The following is a 23,388-nucleotide window of genomic DNA, read 5'->3' on the forward strand; positions in this document are numbered from 1 at the left end:
TTTGTTATTTGTTATTTTCCCTTTAAGGCTAATCTACAATGTATTATCTGCTTCTTGTTTTTTGCCGTTTGCCTTTTATCTTTTTGCCTCTTCGCTGTTTTATTGAGAACCGTGTTTCTTATATTTTCTGGAGTTTGTCAACTTTTATTTCAGGCAACAGAAAACGAAGTAACGTCAGCAGGCAGAAAGGGCAAGAAAAATAAGACAGTTATAGGGCTGCTCGAAACAAGAGTACGCAAAGAGTACATTGCAGTTTAGCCTTTAACACTTCGGATAACATTTTGAGTAACTTATTGTATTATATTGCCTGATAAACGCTCCATTCGATATCGATCGATCATACGCGTGCAGCGCTGATCGGCAGTCGGTTGGATTTTCGATCGATCTTGAGTAAAAAAGAGCCATCGATGTCGAACAGAACGTTCGGCTTTCGGATTTCGTCCGGCGACCGACAGAACGGGGTTCGAATGTTATTTGTCGGATATAAATTCACCCCATTACGTTGATTTTATCCGTTTTCCTAATTGTTCTTTTGTAATCGGCTTGATCGAATGACGTTAATGGTCGCAAAGAACAATGAATAAAAACAGAGTAAGAGAAATAAAAGATCTACATTGTCAATAAACTCCTACGTAGTTTTACACACTCATCAAGTCAAAAAGAAATTTAGCAAAATTAAGCAATATCAGATACCAAAATATCAAAAGAGAAATAAAAATAAAAATACAAAAGAAAAATATTTCTTGACTAGATTTAAAAATTAAATAAATTATTTCGATACTGGTGGACTTTACATTAACTATACAGCTCTAATTTCTATTTTTATTTGTAAGTCACTGAAAGTTCTCCAACATTAAATATATTATATTTTAATTAATAAATAATGTATTTGGTAATAAAAAATATTTTGACTTATAAATTATTATTATGGCAGTTAATATATTACGTGTTGATTGCTGCAGCAGCGCCATTTTCTTGTATTAAATGTTTTTGTTTTCGTCTTAAGTTAACTCTATCACTTTCCTATCGATATTCTATCACATCTTTAAAAATATTTTTTGGGAAAATATATATATTTTATAAATATATTACAATTGTATTTTATTAGAATAATAATTATTAAATATTTTCTAGTGAAAGTGAAAGAGTTATAATATCAATTTTTTAAAGTTTTCTATTTGTTTCTTTGATTATACTTTGATTAATACTTTTATATTTATTGAGACATATATATATTAGACGATGCGTTTAAGCATTCTTCTTACGAAAATAGGCCCTGCAATTATACTAAAATATTACTATACATATACATATTTATAAATAAAATATATGTGATTACATGTTTGCGTTTAATTGAATATAATATTTTTAATATCAAAGAATGGCTGTACAATAAAATTAAATTTTCTTACATGTATAATTTTTATTTTAAATTGGTTTAATTTTAAATACAGCATTATACTTTTATAAAAATGTAACAATGAATAGTATTAAATTGGCCAATAATTAATACTTATTTTAAGTATTAAAAATTGTTGTTAGTATCTGTAATACTCAAAATAATTACCAATTTAATACTGTCTAGTATTACATTTTTATAAGAGTATTCTTGTAAAAAAATTAATTTAAATAATAAAATTATAAAATAATTTATATACGTGATTTTTATTTAACGTTTTTTTGTTTTACTGCTTTTTAGTTTTACGTAGTACACAATATTAGTTATATAAATATTATGTAAGGTCTTATATTTATTATATAATCGATGCTTTTGTGCAATGTTTTTGAAAAGTATAAATAATCGCAAAATATCCATAAGAGATAGCGACTGAAAATATTTCAATATTTACGTCTGCTTTCGAAGTATCACTCTTTCCGAATTTCGTAATTGAACACCGTTATCCCATCGTGTCGGTCGACGGAATATCTCTGTACCGTTTTTGAGGCCGTTCTTGCTATACACTTGGTTTCGTTATCATTTATCTCTTGCATGTTCTCCCACCAAGTCCAAGTCTCGTTCTCGCGATTAACACGGTTCATCGTGGAGCTATTTACAAAACGGAACACTTAACAACTGCGCCTGCGTTTAGTTTATTGCGAGCTAATTATCGAGCCATCAGTTTTTGTTTCTTCATTCTAATAGTAACGCAATTAATGGGCATCCGTTTATGTAACGCATTTTCTCATCACTAACCGACACGTTCGCACGGATTCTCACATCACCGAATTTTAAAGTTGCAATTTCTAGGGGACCTTTTTTGAGCTCTATATCAGTGATTTAACTGAAATTTTTGTTCCAGATAACGATACACATCTCCAAGCCGCACATTTGCATTGCATTAATCTCGTGATTGTCGTAAAGCTAATGGCATTCAAAAGTGACAAATGTAATAATATATTCATTTCTTTATTTTAATCTTTTAAATCTATTTGATAAATTTTTTTACGTGCGTCGAAATTTTTGTATATAAATTTAATAATCAGGTAAATATCTTATTATATTATTATGCTTTAGATTTTAAGAGAAATTTTATTTTTAATTTAAGAAAAAATATGAGACTTTTGTGTATTCTCGTAAATATGTATGTACATTCTACAGCGCAATATTGTATCACATTCTGTTAAATGAGAAAAGTTAAAATTACTTTTTTATTTTGATATATTTATACATTTAAATATGATGAAATGTGAATATAATACATACATTTTATTTTATCACATTTTATCACAAAAAAATTTTTTAACCTAAATTAGCGTAACAAACATGCGACTTGTTTTTGTGCACCGTTTTAGACATATGATGATAATAGTGAGAGTTCCAACAAAATCAGATACGAGTCGCAAAGATGTAAGATTTTCTTATTTTTAGTAAATATATTTCTAAGACATACGAAATAGAATGAAGAATAGAGATAGCTCTTATGACAAATTGTTAACATTGCAAAATAACATGTACCTAATTAAATTTAACCATTCGAACGTATTAAATTTCAACCTATTAAAACATTAACTGTTAAGTATATATAAAAAATAAAAATATAACATCAAGGATACATCGTTTACATAAAAGTTGAAAAAATTGCCAAAGCTTTAATTTATCTGTATTATATATAAATACAGGATGATTCATCTATGGACAAATTTATTTATATTAATTGTTTCCTTAGATTTAGATTAAGAAAAATCGTTCTGTTTTAGGAAATCTGTATTGTAATAACCCTGTATATAATGATCTATATAATGATTCACCCTGTATACATATATTGAGAATTATATCAGTCGTTTATATTAAAAAACCATGCAATTACATTAGAAATAAATATATTGAGTTTTCTATATTCTTGGAAGGGACTGAAGAATTAACCCAAGTATTTTTTATAAATTTCAAAGGGTAAAATGTCAGTAAAGGTAAAATTGACATTGGTTTAATATTTATTAAGCTCATTATATATTATAAGAATATATCTATTAAAAAAAAACCTGTTTACGAACTTATGTGGATTCACTTTGGCAAGATGAATATAATTTGTAGATGTAACAAAAGAAGGAAGAGAAAGACGGAAACTGTATTAATGAAGAGAAGTGACTATCGGCTGTGTAATGAGATTGTTACTACAGTATATTTGAAAATAATTATTCAAAATTTAAGATAAATGTTTTTAATGTTTTCTAAAAATAATTCTATTTGTTAGTTTAAATAATAATTTTTTGACAAATTAATAATATAATAAAAGAAAGATGCAATGTCTTAGAATGAGTAATTCAAGTCCAAGAGAAGTTACATAATTGTTTTTATCAACATCTGTTCAATGAGAGTCTAGGCGCGAGTTCTAGTAACAATTCCTTATTCTTAAAAGTATCTAATGTTAAATAGTAGAAAAATTATAAAAGTACGAAGGTCTATAATCATTAATATGAGAGAGGTTCCGTGCGGCCGCTCTACTATGTGTCTTTTTATTTTTCTCTAGCTATGAAATATTTAATGTAGTGCAAAATATTATTTTCAAACAACTATTTTTGAATTAAAACAATTAGTTACAATGTAACTATTATTTATTAAAAATTGGTTAAAGTGGTTTTTTTAAATAACATTTACCAGATCTTTTATTTATTTTATATTTTTTATTTAAATTAAAATTTTTTCTCAATAAAAAAATGTTAAAAGAATTTAATTTTAACAAAAATTTACGACATAACGTTTGCGTCCTATATAAAAAAGGTGGACGCAAGAAGTGCACATTTGATTGGGTTCTTAATTTTTTGTATAACATTATTATGAAAAATATTTTAGTAAGACATTAAAAATTATATATTTTTCACTGTAATTGTAATGTTAAAGAATATTACGTTATTCTTTACTTTACTCTTAAAAAAGAAATAAAATCAATAATTGTATCTATTGAAATGTTGTTTGTGGTGGTTATCAATTTCGTGAGAGAATGTTATCGCGGAGCTAGCAAATAATAATTTTTATAGACGGTTATCTATACAATTATTGTAATTTACTTTTAAAAAGTAAAAAATAAAAAGTTAAATAGGGCGTGCAAAGCGCACGTGTTATTAGTAAATTAAAAATAACAAAGAAGCTAAACATACGATTAATATTTATTTTTTGCAGTTATAAAGTGAATAATAATACTGTGTAATAATAATAAATGATAAAATAAAAATATTATGTTATAATAATAAATCATAAAATAATGTATATTTAATAAACATAAAAAAAAACTTACGGTTGTTATAGAGAATTTTTACAAAAACTGCTCACACATCTACTTTGTCACAAAGTTTTCATTGCATCGAAAGACACCGATTTACTGCTTTTAACTCCTTGGCCCCTCTTTACCTACTTCCTATGACGCATCTTTTAAATATATAATGGATATACCCAATGAGGCGTGTCAAACAAACGTTCTATTTTTCTTAGCATTTAATAAATAACAAAGGCAGAACGATACTTATGTAGATTTGTGACGTCATTTATTAAAAGTAATTTACGCATTGGTAGAATCGACATCAGGGTCACTTCAATTAATTCCAATTAACTTAATCGACAGAGTCGCTAACACGTAAAAAAATTTGCTATTCAGCGTTTGAATGTATAGACGTCATGGGTTAAAAATATTCTGAGTATATATAATGTCTAGTATATTTAAAAAGTAAAAAAGAAAGAAATGTTATATTTTTAACTCTTTTAAATTAACAATTAATTCTACCTTTGACAAAGATAATAATTTTCATTTAATTAATATAATTTTTTTCAAAAATAGTAGTTTTATATTATTAATGCGTTCGGTCGCTATTGTTCTTTACTTTCTGGACACTCTTGAATAAAATTATTTTTACTATTTGACTTTCTTTTAGCTAGAGATAAAAGAACTAAAGGATTAAATTGAAAGGAAGAAATGCGAAGAAAAAAGATTTTACTTTGATACGTTCAGATTTCTTGCGGCGTCGCGCGGAAACACCTCCTAAAAAGTAGTCAGTATAAGAGAAGAGAGATAGAAAAGAGAATGGTTGATGAGGATAGTGAAGAGAGTGTATATTTTTCTAAACGACGATGGAAGAAGTGCAGCAGAAAGGCACCGAGAAAAGGTTCACGTGATTGTACGAACGTTAGATGCTAAAATCAATCGACACGGACTCGTTCGTGTACAGTCTCTAAAAAGTCTCGCACTCGCCCTATTTATATATGTATATATAATATATGTATGCATATGTATATGTTCCGCCCGCCTAAATTGTGCTAAACTACTTGGCACACGCACACGCACGCACAATCGCGCATTCACGCATATCTATTCGCGCGTATGTATATCCGAATAGATTATCCTCGGCTCTTTTTGAATTTTATACCAACTAGACACTGTTTGATTGTTACATTTGGCAATTCGGCAGCACTCGCGAGTTTTCAAGCTCCTTGTCTTACGCGACTATGGGGCGACGTGCTGCACGCCACGCGCCGCTGAGAACTTTGTTCCCGGTTAATCACTTCAAGAATGCAAACGAGAAATGTATACTTGATTTTCGCCTACGCGCGAGAATAACCTTCGGGTTGACAGCTACGACAGAACTACACAGTGCATAATTATTCGCTAATCCGCTTATCCTAAGGAAGCGCAAGAAATTTTGAATAGATCTTTTCTTAATCGTTTTCAACATATTATCGTTACAAAAAGGGAAACGACGGTGACACGTTTCAATGGAAGGAATCCGGTCGGAACGAATTCATCAGCGTGCCGGCGTATAGCAAAGCGCACACCTCGCGGTAGTAATAATTCTGTTTTATTCTCCTACAGCTGCGTTCTAGAACTTCGTCTCCTGTGACGACTACTTCCTCACGGAAGTCATCGTAATTCTCAAGTGAAATGTCGGCTTTTATATGTATATATATATAACAATAATTCAATAAGGCATACGATATCCAATTAGGACTTCCCCTTATTTATCATGAAACTTTTACATGTATTCCTTGAACTTTGGACACCTTCAGCCATCTCTCTCTCTCTCTCTCTTTCTCCCCCTCTCTCTTTCTCTTTGAGAAACTTTCTCACAATCTCTTAGGTCCGCAAAACTTGATGTTTCTTGCTTAATGGCCGAGAGTGTAACGGATAGCCGTATATAAATTACTAGAAGGAATTATATGGGTCTATAGTTTCATATAGTCGTCCAACTATGTATTTTCTCTGCATTTCTCGTATTTCGCGTCTTGTTTTGCGGCTTGTTAAATTCGTACCTCCGGGACGAAGTTTGGAACGCAGCCAACGTAATATAAAGTCTCTTCTTCACGTAGACGACGCTAGAGTCTCGCCTTCTCTCCTTCGCTCTTTAGTCGAATGGCGAGGGCGAGTCGCTGTCGTATACGCTCAACGTAACGTAATGCATCGTAACACGATGTGTATGTACACCTATCTAAAAGTAACGGTCGCAGCACTGCGTGCGTGGCGCTTATTACGTTATATTTCTTCTCTTTTTTTCTTGTTTTATTATCCCGATATAATAACTTTTCGGCTCGTCTTATTTGTCTACTATACAAACTCTTGACTAGAACAACGGTAGGTAGCCCTCGTGCGCTCGTTTTGCTTTTACGTAAATGTATCTTACTGTATTTTCTCTTATTTGTTTTTATTCGTTTATCGTCGTGTGCCTGGAGGGGCTGACCGGCAGTGATGTTAGCCTCCACGGAAAATTCTCCAGATGTAGACATAGAGGCATATATGATTCGCCTGGTTCAACTACGTTTTATCGAAAATAGACACAAGTCGCTCTTGTCAACGATAAATATGTCTCATCTACTATACATATCTTTTTATCTTTTTGTTCTTTACATCGAGACGCAATCTAACATTTTAATAAACTCGATTTTCTACACCCAGTGAGCTTCTCGTCAGCTAATATCACTGATGAATTGACGGGGATTACATATATAAGGAACTAAAGCAATTTTATATAGTCTTCTTCTTATTTCTCTTTCGAGTATTTTACTTTTTATTTAGATCGGACCTAATTGCGGGGATGTTTGCTTCCGGAATATTCAAGCGATCGATATATTCCCAGCCCGGATAGAAATTTATTAAACAACTTTGCGGTGCAACCGATGAAATAGACCTTTCAAAAATACGGATGATTAGGAAACTCGATACGGATGATTCGGCAACTCTGATTGACCGAGATCGTTTACAGCAATATCGCTCTGTTTCCGGTTCCCCTCCATCGAGCACGGTGTTTATCTATCGTACGCAAGAGGATTATAGACACGTACACGTACACCCAAAACCTTACAGAGCTTACAAGATTACACGAATAGAAATACGTTTTGTTTCTTCGCGTTAGGGAAACGTTGGATCGACGGCGAATCGGTGGTTTGCCCTGTCGGGAAAATCACGACCGATTCGACGATTATCCGAAAGAAAGTGCTATTTCCCTTATTTCTCTTTTTCACTCTCAGATTTCTTTCGCTCTCTTTCTCTCTCTCTCTCTCTTTCTCTCGTTTCTTTCTGTTTCACTCTCCCATCCGCTCGTCTCGTTGATAATCACATGTTACACTGACGTACAATCGAGTATTGCGCGCATATTATTGTTTTCACGAGAAGCATCACGATCAGTTCAACGAGCTTGATTATCGTCGCGCTTGTATAAAAATAATTCCCTATTTTTCCCGCGACATTGTCGATCGGCCTTCCTTCGACAGTCTCCTGAGTTGTGAGTTAACGCGGTTCACCCTGATCGATTGGAACGAGTTTCTCCACTCGTTTCTCAGATATTCCTTTGTGCGATATAGATCACCATGCGTCCTTATCCCAAGTTCGACCGCTCGATATCTCGAACGGTCGAACGCCAATTGGAACGGCAATTCGTCGCCAATTGGGACGCCACGAATGTCTTAAACGAGGAAAAGCATTTGCTTGTTTTCGTTGTTAAATGAATCACGGATGCTGATGTGCGCCTGGCCGTGTTATGTCGAAAGTATGACTGAATGACGGAAAATAATCAAGTCGCCGAAATTTCTTCAACAAAATGAGATTGCGGTGGAGCACGGGGTTTGCGCGATGCTAGATAAATTGCGCGTACCTTCCCTGGTGCTGGTTGGGATGCTGGCGGTTATGTTAGATTCACAATGCTGTTATGTGAACTTTCAAATAAACCCGACCGCGCGAGTATGCATTGTTCGCGAACTTCTTCTGGTGTATGACGGGGAATAGGCAGACGTCTGAAATATGTCGGTAGATGAGATCTTGGGTATAGTTAGACTAAGTCGCCGTCGGCCCCGTCTTGCGACTCGTAGACGCATCGTTTAAACGGGCGGGTAATCCGACACGGATTGCGTGCTTGCCATGGAATGTACCACACAGTCAACGTAAAATGATCGATTTAGACTACCTTTAAGATGGGTTTGCTCCGATTCTGGAACGGCAGTCACTGCCGTAATATCAAAAATCTCCGATATTTCCTCACATTCGGACGAGAAAATGCTTTCTGACGATTTTCTTTCACATCTCGCTCTGGTACGTTCTACCGTCTTTTCCCTTCATCGGTTAGCTTTTGTACTTGACGTAACTTTTTTTTTATTTTTACGATTTGTAAAGATTATAGTGTCCAATGATATAATGTTGTATGCTTATAATTTCGTTGCATCTCAAAATTTAGAATTACATAAATTCCACACAGCAATTGTTGCATCCGTGAAGTAATAGTTGAATAGTTTATTCACCGATATGGCGATTAAATTTTAAAATTTGCATAAAATATATATGGCGACAGACTAAAAAAAAAAATTATTTTTTAGACAATGAAAGAGTAGCTAATGGTCAATTCTTTGGGCAAATGATTTCCTCAGATATCGACATTCTGGTTTTAGCTTCGTATCTCGATAAAAACAGGTCGAAGGACATGCTCACTACGAAAGACGCATCCTAAAAGAGCGTTTCTTGGGACCATATTTGCGGGACTGATGGTAATGGCGCTGGTGGTGGTCTGTGCCTCAACTCGATCGGCGGTGAACACGGTGGGGATCCCACACTACTCTGACTGCTACTGGTTGTCGTTGAGGCTGGTTGCGACCTGTTATTAAAAGTTTATTAATTAAAGAAAAAAATATAGTATATTCTCTTTACTAATATAATAAGAGAAGAAGATAATCATAAGAGAAGAAGAAATTTAGAGCATAGAACGCAGGGAAGACGTGGTGAAAATGTAGGTTTTATTACATTAATATAGTTTAAATATAGGTTATTTAAACTATATTAAAACGTAATAAAACCTACTATATAGTATAGTAATAAATATAATAATCTTTCTAACGACATTTCTTTTTGAGGTAAAAGTATCTTTTCAAAATTCCTATTTTCAAAATCCAATTATTTTATTAAAATAAATTTGGGGCAGATCAGAATGTCTGATATTTTTGTGATTATTAATATTTGCATGTGTTTGTTATTATAATGATAATGAAATGGTTTTATTGCTTTGATTTCATAGTAATAGCGGCGGCATCTCGCTGTGACAGCAATACCTTTTCTTCTTCACGTGGGAATTTGCAATAGGAATTTACCTAGAGGTTTCGACGGCGGCACTGATGGTCAAACATTCTTGGCATGGTTTACTACCGGCCCGTCGCCTGGGCACGCAGCCCGCGCATCCATCCCATTTCTCGGGGATTCGTTTTTTCTTAGAAGGCACCCGTAGGAACCGCCGACAACTTGGCCCAGGCGCGTCCGAGTCCGTAGAAAAACCCGAGACCTCGTCCTCAGTGTCGACGCATTGCTCCTCGTCCTCGTTCTTCAGGAAGACGGAATCGGAGCCAAGCGACCTTGTGTCCGGATCGGGGGGATCCATGCTACCCATCGATGCCAACGGCGCCCTTTTCCCCGACGATACCGCCATAAGGCTGCCGACTGCACCGGCATAAAGACCGACCTCGCTACCGCATGGCGATAAATCCGGAGTTGGCTGTATTACCTAATTACATTGCAAAGTTTTCAGTGAATTTTGAACAATAATATCTCCTGTTTGTTAAAATTAATTGCCATTACATCTAATTTTTATGTATTATTTATAGTATAAGGTGAAACTAAATTATAATGTAAAAGGCTAAGAATAGTAAAGATATTATTATGTTACAGTATAATCATACTAAAGTTTATCAACGATTTTACTTTAAATAATGAAAATAAAGATCAAAAGAAGAAATGCAAAGCAATTTATCTCTCAATGTCAGCGATATAACGTAATATTAAAAAATTCTTGGAAAGAATTAAATTTATAAAAAATTGTTTTGAAAGATATGCGATTGCAAATATCGAGTCTACCTGGATATCGATAGGATAATATAAATCCCATGGCTCATCGTAGGCGGCGTGACGCGGGTAGGATGGAGGAGGTGGAAGGCACGGCATTACCATGGCTGAACCCCTTCGTTCCAGATAACTACTTCCAGTGCTGCTACAGGTGACCGAGCTACATCTTCTGTGATCGACCGGGAGAGCCAACCTCGGTTGCCTGATTGGCGGTGCCAGCAGGGCGTCGTATCCACCTCCGACTGAGGCGAAGCGAGGTGCCACCACGGGTGAATGAGCCTGGTTCATCTAATGTAAATATTTCTATCAATTACCAGTGCTTGGCGAACAGACAAATCACAAACTAAACGCAACTCTGTTAGTTAGAGAGCATCCTTTAATGTATAATATTGGGTTTCGCTTTTGGCGTCGGTTCAAAACTTTCATGTTTTACCGAAAAAGTGTCAAACTGTACAACTGTGGCATCAACAGTTATATTCAACAGCATAATCAACAGTGGCATTTAAACCACATCTTTCTAGCAATTACAAAATACGATGTCAACATTCATTATCAAATTACAGCAACTTTTATTTAATACTAAACTTAATTAGAGATTACTAAAGTTTAGTATTAAATAAAAATTGCTGTAATTTGGTAATGAATGTTGACATCGTAATTGCTATTAAAAAATATTAAAGAAACATTAGAAACACAATTTTAAAAGATTTAATTTTTCAATACATATAAAAATAAAATTGATAATTTTGTTAATATTATAATGAGAGGGGAAGGTGATTCCTACAACTTACATTTATTGTAATTTAATAAGTAGAGGAAAATCGACGATACTGGCACAATTCTTTTAAAACGGCACTTCTTTATTTTTTGAAGACTATTGTATTAATAATTATAAAAACATAATCTGTTTAAATAAATAAAGAAATAAAAACTCATTTCATACATTTTATTCTATACTTTATTCTATGTATATAAAATCTACTAAAAAGGGGTATAATCTTTTATATATTATATTATTATGTTACGCCTTATGTTACAAAAACATTAATTATTACAAAATATGAAACAGTATTGTAAAACCTGCAATACCATTTCCCGAAAGACAGTTTACATTTATGTTTTCAAAGTTTTAGGTTTAGGTTTAGTTTAGTTCAAGAAATACCACTCAAATTTATCCAAAAACAAAATATGGTCTACCAGTATTTGGTGACCTGCACTTACTTTATTTTATATAATTATTAATTATTTTATCATGAAAACATTTAGGAAGCCACTACCTCGACGCACAATGATCTTCTTGGCCCTCTCGGCCCCGGCCTGGGTGGTAACCTGGCGATCGCCTCAAGAGCGGCGGCGAGTGCGCGTTCTTCGGCTTCAGCTTCCGCAACCGCCGCGGCTGCCGCCGCAGTCAAAGCCGGGTCTTCCAGTTGTTTGCTTGCTTTGCATCTGATAAATACATGCATTTTAATTATATATTAACGACAATGGATATGCGACGTTACCAAAGGCATCTTAAAAAAGAATCACCTGCTCTTATAAACTACCAGCAACACCATCAAGCTGAAAAAGCCGCCGAGGGTTGCGGCGATCCGTACCCCCGTCATGACGTCGTACGTTTTGTAAAATTCGATTTTGACCTGTTCGCGCTCGCTTAGAGTCGGCGTTGCGTCTGGCAGGAACGTCGTCGGATCTGTCGTCGTCGTCCCTGTCACGTTGCTGCCGACACTCCCCATTCCTGCGGATCAAACAGATTCCCTATCGTTACACACGCGCAAGAAAGGGAAAAAGAAATATATAAGTTTGCGAATTCGAGCTAAATGCTAATACTCTCCGAGTATTAACTTGTGTTTGAGCTGAATGCGAAATGTCTGTGAATTGTTTGCGAACACATTCTCAAAAAGATAGACTCAATTCCTGAAGCTTGTAAGAGGTCTTTTGTAAAAATGGACTGTTGTACGTCTGTCTTGTTGCATTCTATGGGACTAAAATATAGGAATAATGGATAAAAGCTTTGCTTATCTATTTCTCAAATTAATTTATCGATTCACTAAACTAGCGGTAATGATTTTGAACATGAACAGAACAAAATGAAAGGAAGAAATGATTACAACGAAGTTTGAAGAAGCTGAACTGCTTGCAGTATTTCAGGGAAGGGAAAGTGCACAAGCTATAAATCACATCGAGAGCATTTGTTTACCGAACTGTGTCGGCCAACGTGCGCTGACTGGGCTCGAAAATGGAGTGACGGCGCTGAATTTCCTGGAACAGAATAAAGGCGCGCCGTCAAAAGGGAGCTGGTATTCATCCGGCAGGATTTTGTATTATTATGAAAGTAAGAAAAAAAAAGAGAGAAAATTGGCGCAAATAAGAGAGGAAACACACGCGAAGGAGTGATAGAGAGAGAGAAAGGGGGGAAGAAGAGGGGTTTTTAAAGAGGAACACACACAAGAAGGGCCACAACTATTGAGTAACAGTCGACGGAGAAAACGAGAGGTACGACGTGGTACATACACATTGCTTTTGTCGGGCTTGGCCGGCTAGCATTGTATACGTAGAGATGGTTCTAGGTTCATGTATTGATTCCACCTTTGCGAGCCTACCTCTAAATGGTTAGGAGCAACGGAGCATACGGCAACGAATTTATTAAGATCAAAAATTCTAGAATGTTGTTATTTGTTTGTCGTTAAACCTTTTCGAGTTTTTCAGATTCTAAAGAATTCAAAGTTAGATCTCGTCAAAACGAGCAGAAAGAAGGAAAATGGAAAAATCGTCTCCGTGAAATATAATTTGTTCCGCCATTATTGAGACGCGACGCGGAACTGTTGGTTTCAAAGCGGTTTGCGTATTATTGATGAAACTGGACCTCAATTTTTACAAAACTTTAATGTAATTGCTTTCAATTTTTATGATTGTCGAGTCACAGACGAGCAAGAAGAATTTCTATTCAAAAGGGCCGTAAGAGGTGAATTTAACGATGCAATACGTGCTGTAAAGCTATGTCACTTCAATATTTCGAGAAAGCAAATAGCGACCGACAGTTTGTGTACGTATAGTAAAAAGTAAATAAATAGGAAATAAATGTATTTTTCAATCATCAGTCTGATATCAATGCTTGAGTTCAAAAAATATCAGCGATACATATAATTGCGAATAGATTTATTCAGTCTTGCAACCCTCATAAATTTAGTCTGTTCTCTCGTCATTCATCTTAATGTTAATGTTAATTCAAATTAAAGAATTATTTATAGTTACGTATCATAAAAATATGTACCTTTGTTATATTGGAGAAATTATAAAAATTATTATGAAATCAATATAAAGAATATTAGAAGATTTTAGTTTTATGAAAAACTGGATATTGCTTATTTCGTTGGTTTCAAAGTCCTATGACGATACTGAATCGACAATCTGCTCGATGACCGAAAATTTTCTATTTATTTGCTCAATCCAATATTTCAGATTACTGGAAGAAATATCAGGTTTTTACATTTCACTGGGCATTTCGTGCTTCGATGGAATTTAACAAGCTTCTTCGTTTGAGGACTAATAATGTAATAAAAGGATAATAATTTGATAAGAGGTATCGTCGCCCTTGAAACCTGCTCGTCTTCTCTCCATTGATTCAACGTCCTTAATCACTTGGGTTAGGTCAGATTAGGTCAGACGACAACCTGTGGATGCTCTACGTTCGAGAAGGTTGTTCCATGTGCTCTCACCAGTACCCCCGTAAAATTAACGGCGCGGTAAATCCCCCAGAGTTTCCACCTACAGAATTCTCACCACGTAGTGCGAGTTATTTACTATTTGGCATACAGAAAGCTCGAAAAGAAAAGCCTTATATAGCGACGCAAACAATTATCATAAGAATATTATTTCCATTAAAATTTACTAAAATTAACCCCACATCTAGTTCATAACCGCCTTCTCTCCTCCAATATATTAATTTGAGATTTATCTCATTGTCAAATTTAACTTCACTTTTTAATTTTATTTTTTGTATTATTATTTCTATAACTCTAATTGCGTTTTAAGTCCGATAATCATATTGGGAAACAGTTCACAGAACTGGAACGTATTTAATTCTTTTTTATTTAATATTTTTAGTAACTAATTTTTAATATATAAATCTATTCCTTAATAAATATTTTAACTTGAAGACTATTTAAAAAAGTAAACAATATTAAAAATTAAATCCTTGCGATAAGTAATAATTTTCTTTGATAATTTTTATTATAAAGAAAAATTAAATTGGAATCTGACAAGAAGCGGCTCGTCAAATCATAAAAGGCAATGTATTATAAAAGTGAAATATAGCTTTACTATATCAAGATTTTTTGAATTTATACATTTTTTATTATTACAAAATTAATTTCTGAAAAAAAAATGCTTTACGTGCCTTAGATTTGTGCGGTGCAATTTTTTCATAATTTACGTATTTCATAAATTACGTATTAAATTTTTTATTCAGCAAAAAAGCTATTTTCCAAATAATTCTCGCAGCGCTGTAACATACACGCTGGAACGTGCTGATGAATCGGCATCACATCGCATCTTCAGCTCAACTGCATCGGCAGTTCGGACATAACAAGCGATTGAGCATATCGACTTACGCGTTACCCGTTACGCGTTCTAACGATCGCGCCGTGCAGCTTGCATGTAACACCGCCGATGAAATTTTGAAGGGGATTACCGAGGTAGATTCTACTGCGCGCATGTGCTATTACGCGGCATTAAATTTGCGTACAATGCAGCCCGAGAGTCTGCCGGAACAGCGAAGGTATAATATTAGACGGGGATAGTATAATCAAACGGTTACGTTCCCGGTGAAGTCAAACATACAGATCGGTCCTCGTTCTTTGGTACCGTTTGCTCAAAGGAAGTGGGGTAATCTGTGCTTTTCGTTACTTCTCCTCGTCTTTTCGCGTTAACGACAGCTGAAGCGAATTAAGCCCGTAAGTGTAAACCATTTGAGGATCGTTTTGCCTTCTTTCAACTGTAACTTAGCGCTGATTATCAGTTTGTTCAGTGAAGCAGAGAAATCTCTGAAGAATTCTATAAGTATCGGTTATCTTATTGTGTTGAAAACTGAAAATGTTCACGTATAAAAAAAAATTATTAAAGTTTCGCTTAAAAAGCGTGGTGAAAATAAAAATTACTTTTCCGACTGATATGACTTTCGAGAGAGAATAAAAAATTCCTTTCTTCTTAGATATTGATCTTAGATTTATATATTTTTTTCAATTGTAGTATATATTGATGAAACTTTACTTGCTGATAAAATTTTTTAACGTTGAGTAGCCTCAAAACTTTTTTAGAAGCCACATGCAATTATTTTAATCGTTTAGATATTTATCTGTAAAATTGAATTATATCATTCAAGTGAATTTTTATTTAGAGTGTTGAATAAAATTTTGTTGGGAAGATAGAACTTTTGGGAAGCCGCGTGCCAAAAGGTCTCGCCGAGACTTGTGCGGTGTGAACGAAACTTTCTGAAACGCAAATTTGCGCCACGTCTAACTTTCGTGCGGCGACCGTCCGAGGTGTATCGACGTCCGAAAACTCGGTCCAGGTGAGAAAGTTACGGAGTGAACGGGTAACTTTTTAAATATTCGCAAAAGTTTGCGCTACATCGACGCGCGGAAATACGGCGATGTTGGACGTCGAGGAACGATGTTTTTCCGTTCGATTCGGCGAAATGGTGAGAGGGAGTCTTATCGCCATCCGGCAAACGCACCATTTTTCCTCTTTGACACCCGGCAGGCGCGTGTTATCATTTCCACGTCGACAAACGGTCAAAAAGGAGTGGCGCGACATTGGGTGAAAATAGGTCGTCCGATAATTCGTTCCCTCGAAAACACCGTTACAATATGTATGGATTTGGGTTAACTTCGTTTCGGCAATTTCACAGTCACGACGACCGAGTCTTTTGTGACCGGGATAGTCTCTTCGAGACAGTATAAAATTTATAAATAATTTTTTATATTAAAGATATATTAAAGATAATATTCTTTCTGAGTAATATTTTATAAGCTATCTATAATTTTTATAAGAAAAGCGTTGTCTATTAAATTTACAAAGACATATGAAAACGAAGGATTGCAACTTGCACGTTATTTGCACAATTTTCCTTATTTTAAACATAATTTTTATATTGTTCAAATTTATTGCTAATTTAAATCCCTTAATGTTATTCTACAAGAAGCTTATCATAATCCGAGTTCATCTTGAAAGTAAATGTCTTCTTCTATCAGGAGGTTTATTGAAGTTTAAAATTATCGTCTGTTTTAATTATTAAAGCTGTAGATAAAGCATATGACTTATATTAGATAGGTATGATTACTATAATTATACATAAATGTAAGTCATTAAAATTAAAGATATTTAATTGTATTTTTTTTGTCTAAACCAATAGAATTACAATAGCATTGTAATATATGTGTAATTTATCCTAAGTATACAAAAAAAAGTATTTCTATATTTAATTAAGCAGAATGTTTTATAATGTGCTCTCTTAATCCTACTCTCTTACGACACATATAAACACTATACTACTTTATGGCAATCTTCCGAAATTCTATTGTGAATACGATAATCGATGACTTAATTTTATCACTGTACTGTTTATATATCTTTATATATATCTATCCTATAATTTATCCTATCGCTTTATCGCTCCAAAAGATTTGAGTACCGGTATTAACATACGCATATCAAAGTGTGTCTATCTTATCTGACACTCTAGTATGGAAGTAAGCGATATTTTGCATTGCATCGACATATGCAAAAGAATTAAAAGAATATTGGGCAAAAATATTCTGGTCCATAATCCGATTCTACAAAAGCGTACGTCTCGAAGCTCCATGGATTTGGGTCACTGGTTCGAGGCCTGTTGAATGCCAGACCGTTTCGCCGATTTTGCTACTGCCTCGCGGATTATGATCTTTACTAGAATTTCTCGGCGATCAATGATGTACACTGGATCATTTGAATATCGAAACTCGAACTGAGAGATAGAGAGATGAAGAATCGCGGATCAAATCGACGGACGGATTCGTCTTGTGTTTCACGATGTCTTCGTTCTGTGAAAACGAGATTGCGAAAACCAGCTTCATGGATTTGCATATATCTCGAAAACTCAAGTAACCTTACCAAAGTTTTTCTTTGAACATATTTTGTGATATCAATAACATTTAAATTTTTCTTGAAAATCGTATTAAGACACTTTTATTCGCAAATATTTTTTACTGTCTGGTAAACATTTTAAATCGATTAGTTCATTAGCAATGCTGTCAAGAAGAATGTAATATTATTATTACAGATTTAAATAAGAATGATTTAAAACTTAAATAAATTCGATGTCTCATTTGTTTAATGTTTTTTTTTTGTCATAATATATTACAATAAATTTTCACACTTGAAATAATAATAGCGTTTAAAAGACCGTTCCAATTAGCTGGATGTCATGCTACAGAGATTATCACCACTAGGGAATCGAGAGCCATCAGGAACAAAGAATTATTCATCACAGATTATTCCGTTAATTGCAACTTATTCAGAGATGCAGAATATTCTCGTGTCCTATTGTATTATTATTTCCAAGAAGATTAATTCGCGCAATGCTCACAATTTGATTCTGTTAAATGTCATAATAATACTAACATGCTAGAAATTTACAAATATAATTTAGATTTTAAGCCTTACAAGACGCATTTTAATAATAAAAAAAATGTAAATGTTAGACGAAACATAGAGATATACATATAATACATATATTTTTCAAAGTTCAAAACTGAAATCATACTCTTGTTTTAAAAGAAGAAAAATGAAAAAAGAAACGAACAGAAAGTTCACCTAGAAAGTTTACTAAAAAGAACAGATTTATTGATTTGGAAAAATATTCCTATATATATTTGTAATCTTCATACCATTATATGTTCGGCAATATGTATTCTCGAATAAATTATTGGAATTCTGATAATTGTTCCCTTAGAAATATCGTACAATTAGAGTCAACTCGCGAAAATTCGGTAACGAGTACGTCAGCGATCTCATATCTCTAGATTATGTGCAAAGCGTGTGCAAAACGGGTAAAGGGCAGGGAGTAAAGAGGAAAAGGGACAGAATCGATAAACCACCCTGCCAAAGCAGACTTCGCTCGAGCGAAACGCGCGACACCTTTAACCGTTACGTTCGTCTCGGTAAAGTCGAAATGTAATGATATTCTGTGAAATACGAAATCATAAATCAAACGAGCTCGCCATGATAACCGAATCAATGGCGGCATTCAATACGGAGCGTGGATTAATACGAATGAGTAAAAATTTAATCGTATTTTTAGGACGGTCTAACAATAAGTAAGGGTATGGGCAAGATAATCAACTGAAGAACATTAGACAGACGCGGACGTGTAAAAACCGTCTGGAATTCAATCGATATCCCATAAAACTGACTACGTCGCGTTGAATCGGAGATAGTCAATCTTTTGAAGAAAAACAATAACTTTTTACGGTTATGCCGTAATATATCGTTACAATGGAAACGATTTAAGAGCGAGAATGATAAAACGTGGATTGTTAATTCGAACGTAAACTGACTGTGACTTCGGGCGGTGTGCTACGTGTGTGCATGACGAAGATAAAGAAAATAAAGGATAAAGAGGACGAGGGTTGGAATCGATAAACCATTCCGCCAGCTCAAGCTCAGCCCAGTTCACCTGAAACTAGCCGAGTTCTGGATAACGTTGTAATATCCATTATGCTCGATGGAAAGAACTCTCGTGACGGCAATCATTAAAACCCAATTTTACAATCGATGATACAAACTGACCATAAATAACCTCTTAATCACCGGGTTCACATCTTTCAACAATAGCTCTTATTAATTGACATTACTATCTTTCCATTATTTATTTATAATTATTACATTTATGTTATTGATAGTTTTATATTGGTTGAAATTTTGCTTTTTAGTCTTGCGTCCTGGTTTACTTACATGCGTAATATAAGTCCTGTTATTTTATGTTATATTTATATTTTGAGAATATATTAAAAATGTTTATTATATAATATTGTTGATACTTTACGTACGAGTAGTGTGCTGCCATCGAAATTATTGCACCAATCAATGGTGTGCGTAGAATTGAAGAGTGAAAAATCCAATTCTATCGGACCTATAAGGAATATTTTGAAACGTGGATTGTCAGTTAAAGTTGATTTAATTTGTATTATTGACGGAAACATGTGGAGCAATGTATCGTCAACGATAAATGTCTATCGACCGGAAGTAACGCGCTGCTGCACCTCGAAACCCTCTTCTCTTCCTATCTATCCTATACATTCAGTCGTCATGTCGGTGCGCTTCCCTATTTTGTATTCACGAATTCCTTGGCCAAGGATGTGTTCCTAAACGTCTGAGTCCGCAGTGAAAATATCTCTCTTCTCTTCAATCTCCAAGACGAGATACTGCAGCAATGCGATTCCGATCGACGCAGTTTCTTGTCGGCCTTAGTATGCACGTTGCCTAACCTAGTTAGACGGAAAGTATGACTGTGAACACGCAAATATTTTCACGACTATTATTTAATAAATCAACAGAAAAGGACTGAGAGATTAAATATTCTGTTTATTACGCACCAAGAAATATATCGTACATTACGTTTAATCGATCATAAAATTGTACAATTTTATCTTTTAAACTTACTTCATTACAGAATACTAAGCGAAGCTCATCTTTACTAAGAAAATAGGAGAAAAAGAATTAAAATATATCTGTGAAGGTTCGCAAATTTATTTTGTGACATAAAAGATTTTCGTGCGATATTACCGCTCGCGAAGTAGTGTTTGTCAAAACGGTCACCGGATGATCGAGATGGCAGGTGCAGTGGAATCGAAGATCGATTTAACTTGCTTACGACACCATTCTAGACAGGTGTTGCCGCCTAACTAAGGTACCATTTCGCGCGCATGGACCTCATTTAAGAATCAACATCTCTGATGTACGGCGCGATGTAATTGAGCATTCTTGATTCTCCAAGCTTTCTTAAGACTCCTATTACATTTCGTCAGTACCGGGGTCTTTTGTATCCGAAGTTCATAGAAGAGAATTATTAAAGTGATGAATAACGCAATTAAACGAAACACATCAGCAAATAGGATCAGTGGCAATGAAAAGAAATATATAATTTCTTTCGCGTTTTAATGAAGAAATTAATTACTGTAGGATCACGCTTCGTAAATACGATCGTCCTCAAAGAACTCGAAAATCATCTTCGTTTATTTGTAAAGAAAGTCTCTAATTTATTTTATATCTTAACTCTCATTAATTACGACTACTAATTACTCACTAATCGTACACAATAGTTATTTATTTGATTACATTTTGGCCTCAGCCGAATAGATTTATTTCTTTTATCACCATAATCGTCAATTTTATCTCAGTTATCAGTACCCGAGTTGCTGATAAAAAAATCAATTAAATGCAAGTTCTTTCGGATCACGGAGTCACGTTTTCTCTGAAACGACTGAGACTGTTCTATTGTCGTTCGTTGGTCGGTGTTAATATTTGCATTTCATTTCCATTCTGAGCATTGGAAGCGCGATAAATTCGGTCAACGGGTTTTCTTACATGCGTCACTGCGTGCAAAGCGTTCGATCGATAGCCAAATAACGAGGAAATTAATTAATTATTACACGTGGTCTGCGCGTGAGGGACAGGCGCAGCCACGGACTCCGAAAGAGGTGGCTTCACGGGATAACGATTACTCAGAACTTGATATGGCGCGTCCTGATGGTGATAAATGTTACCTCGAAACCATTTATTATCATATGCCGAACTTAATTAACTTGAGCACACACTTAAACAAATCTGTAAGTTTTGTTGAATTTAACAAAGAAACTTCTTGACTAACAAATGGATTTTAAACGCGATTGCTCGCGCGAACCTAGAGATAAATATCAATCATCCTCACAATTGCTATTCATTTCTCATTTCTTTGCTGAATATATCATAGCAGGTAAACATTCTTTTTATAAAAGGTATGTAATCAATTAGGGCCCGTATCGCTCGACACATTGCTGATAACTCGTCAAATTTTTCGTTCAAGTGCAAAAAATTGTTAATCAGTCAGAAAATTGAGCTTGTAAGTAGATTGATTGCATAAATATCTTAGGATAAACATCAAAAATAGAGTTATGCAACTTGCTTTGGATAATTATATATATTATTTCGTTTTTCGTATCAGATTTACGAATATGCAATTATATCGGACATCTTTACACGGTGTCGCGTGCAAGTAACCCCGAAAGTGAGCGGGACTTGCCGAAAAGGGTGGCAGTGTCGCAGGTGCGCCGTTCAGAGCAGATAGGCAGAGTGTACTGCGGCTGTTGGCCGATACAGCCTAGCATGGTGCTATGCTTTTATTTTCTCGATTTCTACAAGCTCCCAACGGTCGGTTGGCTGGTCGGTCGGCCTGCCGTCTGCTCGAACGAAAAGCGTGAGCAGCGGAGGGTGGCGGACGTTGCGCGGTTGTAGGGGCGGCTGGTTGGGCTGGTAGGAGAGGCAGGTATCGATTCCATCCTGCATGGAGAAAGACCACCTCCCTCCTGTTCTCCCTGCGTCTCCTCCCGTCCCTCGTCAAATCCCCCGCGCAACCCACGCACTTCGGGTCACCGGGTCAAAGCTCACGGCCGTCGGCTCACTGTTGCTTCTTCGAAATGGGTCTCTCGCGACTGGTGCGCGGCAATGCGTGCCTATTTTTTTTTTCTTCTCGAACATATACGCACGGCTCCTATGTTGATTTGCTCCTCTGTGTTACTGTGACACCGTGGGATTAATCCATCAAGTTTGCTTGTTACTCGCTAGATATAGATACCTAGATTAATTGTTTGCGTAATATAATTGAGTAAGAAAGTAACAACGCTCCATATTTTAGTTTTGTAAATTATAATTTTAATTTATTTACAAAATATTTTATATCATAAGTTAAGTTGTAATGTAATGAAATAGCCGTAAAAAAGTATTTATTTTCAATATCTACCTTTTAAATATAAAACAACGAGAAAAATTTATTTACGTAAAACAAATGATGATTTTAGCAAACAAAAAATTTTTTTTTAATTTCGATAAATTGTTTCAAAAATTTTTTGTTTGTAAAACGATATCATTATTACGTAAATTTGTTTTACGTAAATTAATTCTTCTCGTATGTGTGTGTGTGTGTGTGTGTGTGTGTGTGTGTGTGTGTGTGTGTGTGTGTGTGTGTGTGTGTGTAGTAATATCTTGCAGTTTTGCTGTATATACATGTATGTGCAATGAATTAAAAAATATTCTTTTTTATTACCCAATTATTCTTTTTTATCTCCCAATTTTGTATTACTTTATTAAATTTTTTTAAATTAATTGTCTAATGATAAAACATATATATTAATTACGTTTTTTAAACACAATATCCTACGCACGAATACCTTATTCGCTCATTTTTACATTGTACTATACAATTGTCTCTTCTTTGCATATTACTTTTATATATAAATGACCCAATTATTTCACAATTTAAAAAAGATAAACATTTTTCAATCGTAATTATTGTACATAG

The 23,388-nt window shown here is 34.6% G+C and overlaps 1 long non-coding RNA gene across 7 annotated transcripts in view; it reads right to left on the reverse strand.

Moving 5' to 3' along the window:
* The window catches only part of LOC105831977, a 101,932-nt gene that overhangs the window by 11,437 nt on the left and 67,107 nt on the right, over positions 1-23,388 (reverse strand). For 4 of the 7 annotated variants that reach the window (XR_004962705.1, XR_004962706.1, XR_004962703.1 and 1 more), the window contains 6 exons: positions 12,324-12,531; positions 12,074-12,242; positions 10,809-11,084; positions 10,052-10,458; positions 4,734-9,561; positions 1,676-2,047 (listed from right to left, as the gene is read on the reverse strand). This is a non-coding gene — a long non-coding RNA (kynurenine/alpha-aminoadipate aminotransferase, mitochondrial). Of the gene's footprint in view, positions 1-1,675; positions 2,048-4,733; positions 9,562-10,051; positions 10,459-10,808; positions 11,085-12,073; positions 12,243-12,323; positions 12,532-12,993; positions 13,056-23,388 lie in introns of those variants that run through there. The other 3 variants (XR_004962707.1, XR_004962701.1, XR_004962702.1) reach the window with 3 other exon arrangements.

This window comes from Monomorium pharaonis, chromosome 3 (assembly GCF_013373865.1).
Source record: "Monomorium pharaonis isolate MP-MQ-018 chromosome 3, ASM1337386v2, whole genome shotgun sequence".
Classification (NCBI taxonomy): domain Eukaryota; kingdom Metazoa; phylum Arthropoda; class Insecta; order Hymenoptera; family Formicidae; genus Monomorium; species Monomorium pharaonis.